The following is a 2,625-nucleotide window of genomic DNA, read 5'->3' on the forward strand; positions in this document are numbered from 1 at the left end:
AATTAGTTTTAATAACTTTATCAATTACTTTAGTCCTATAATTCTAAATAATATAAGATCTTTCAGTTATAATAATTTTACATCAGATTGCATTATGGGAGAAATTACACACCATTGTTTTATTCTTAAATAGTATTGGAAAGTCAGTCTCAAGATGCACTTCTTGAGACTGTAAAAAAATCTACTGAATGTAGTAAATGTCCTATAGATTATAAAGGAAGATAACAAGACATGCTTTTGTTCTCCTTTAGTTTTTATTAGTTTCTATCACTCTTTCTTTCTCTTCCTCCCCAGGCACACAACCCACTCCTGAATCTTTACTTTTTGTCAGTATTACTTTGTTTTATAATCTTTAGTAAGGACGCTTAAAAGGTGTCACTGACACTTTCTTGACATAATTAGGTGCCCAAATTGATGTTCTTAAATAGAAGAGCCACCTTTTCACAGACTAGTGGCAGTAGGTTCAAAAAAGTTTTTAGAGGCGATATTTAACACGTCATTATCTTGTCCAACACCAGAAAGACAGCAGATTGGTCATCCTGGCCAACATCTATGTCTGAAAATGCTGACATTTTACTCATCTGACATATGGTTCAATGAAACCTAAACTCTCCTACAGTTAAAGAAATGGGTCTTTCCAGGTACCACGGGGAGAATAAAATATTTTATTTCTAGTCCCGTAGCTATAAAATGGTTATTTTACTCACATTTACAAAGACCTACAATCTTTTTTTAGGCATTTGAAAGAGACGGTAAAGAAACCATAAACATTAAGACTACAAACTGCAACTTAAAACAGTGCGTTTCAAACTCTTCTAACATTCACAGAGAAGCAATAACACCTGGCTCATTCTTGAAACATCCTATGGTGGCCCAGGATGGGATGGTGAGAAGGAAACTAGTTAAAGAATGAGAACGGGAAAGCACTTGAAAAGATAAAAACAGAACAGTCCAAGAAGCCTGTTTGTTTTGTTCCTTTGGGTCACAACTGATTTTCCACTTCTTTTTTCGTTTCAATGATTAATACTTCTCTCCATCAGAGATCTAACTGTAAACTCCCCGACCACTTCCAACCACATCTACAAATAACAGGGGAACCAATCAAGTCTACCTGTGTCTCCTGGTCGCCCGTGAGGAGAGGGATGTCGGCGCCCAAGTGAACCCAGCGACTCGGCACTGATAGAAGTTCTCCCGGGACAGAGAGAAGGGATCGAGTGAAGTGAAGTAAAGCGGAGGACAGGAAGTAAGCAAGACTACCGACTCCTCTCAAGCCCCTAAACGGAATGTATCAGCGAAAGACAGCTATTCCCCTGACCGAGTTAGAAGTCGCCTGATCCCAGAGCGGACAACCAGCCGACCCCGGAGATCAGGTCTCTAAAGCTGTTTCGTTCCCCCACCCCACCCCGCTTCCATTTCGCCCTCCCTGAATGGCTGTCTCCTGACACCCTTCCAAGTCCGGGACTCACCCGTCCACGCACGAGCTCCAGGGCTTCTGCGTCAAACCGCCCACCTCTGAAAACCATAGAGACGAAGAAACAGCCGACACAAGCGTCCACCGCCCAGCTTCACGTGACTCTCCTTGCCGCTGGGCCTGTCGGGAGCGTGGCGAAACGCGTGTGGGAGGGGCATGGAGAAAAAAGAGTGAGGAGGGATGAGAGAAGCAACCTGCTGTGCCGGTGCTTTGAGTACCGCCTCCTCATCGTTTAGGCGGGAAAGCAGGAGAGCTCCCAGAAACTCTGGGGCTTTTACGCTGGTATTATCTTCGCCATACCCCAAAGGAGTATAGGTGCTTTCTGCCGCCTCGTTGGTACCTGTTTTCGTGTTAGCTAAGCAAAAAGGAGTCAAAAAAAGAAAAAAAAACTGGACCATAGTGACTTGAGAATTGTTCCTTTTGAACTGCGTTTAGGGTTAGGCTTCTGTTAAAATTTTTGTTTCTCGACCTTGAAATTTTTTTGAATTAAAGTCATCTAATTTAATAAATTTTGACACTTATTTAGTCATTTAAAAAGTAAGCCTATTATGTATTGACAAATAATCTATTTTTATGAATAATAATCGTTTTCGAAAAAATAGAAGAGCAGCCTGGTTTTACATCCTTGTAAATTTCTTTAATGTCTACTTATAGAAGACAGCTGATTCTCATCTTTTCTTTATTAATCTGATTCAATATCACATATCACGTAGCCTCTGGAAAGCTCCACTGTATACTCAGATAACAGATGTGATAAAGGCAAATAACAGCTTACTATTATTAGGGAAAAAATCTTAACCTCATGGATCACTAGAAAGGGTTTCAGGACCCACAGGAGTCCACGGAACACAGTTTGATAACCACTGTTTTAAATCATACAAATGTTAGCTACAATGGGATCTTTTTTTTTTGGTCTAACCATTTTGGCATCAAGTAGAACATTTAGTGGGAAGTGGAACGAGACAGAGACAATTTACAGACTAAACCAATCTTATAAGTGTGAGTATTCTTTGTTTTTCAAGAGCATAGAGTAAGTTAGCAGAATGCAGGGTCATAACAATACAACTACATTCTGCATTAGAAATCAGTCTACCAATTCAATTATTTTTGTCTTTCAGGCTGCTGTGCAAGGTGATTCCTGTCACATGAATATA

General features: G+C 40.3%; 1 protein-coding gene across 7 annotated transcripts in view; it reads right to left on the reverse strand.

The window, feature by feature from the left end:
• MICU1 (mitochondrial calcium uptake 1) overlaps positions 1-2,625 on the reverse strand; it is a 196,073-nt gene that overhangs the window by 190,871 nt on the left and 2,577 nt on the right. For 2 of the 7 annotated variants that reach the window (XM_023527891.1, XM_023527887.1), the window contains exons 1-2: positions 1,467-1,601; positions 1,112-1,274 (exon numbers count right to left, since the gene is read on the reverse strand). The exons of 1 other annotated variant lie outside the window; for it this stretch is intronic. The gene's annotated coding sequence lies outside the window, so the exon portion shown is untranslated. Of the gene's footprint in view, positions 1-1,111; positions 1,275-1,466; positions 1,636-2,625 lie in introns of those variants that run through there. 4 more of the 7 variants (XM_011355210.2, XM_023527889.1, XM_011355208.2 and 1 more) reach the window with 4 other exon arrangements.

This window comes from Pteropus vampyrus, unplaced genomic scaffold, assembly GCF_000151845.1.
Source record: "Pteropus vampyrus isolate Shadow unplaced genomic scaffold, Pvam_2.0 Scaffold20, whole genome shotgun sequence".
NCBI lineage: Eukaryota > Metazoa > Chordata > Mammalia > Chiroptera > Pteropodidae > Pteropus > Pteropus vampyrus.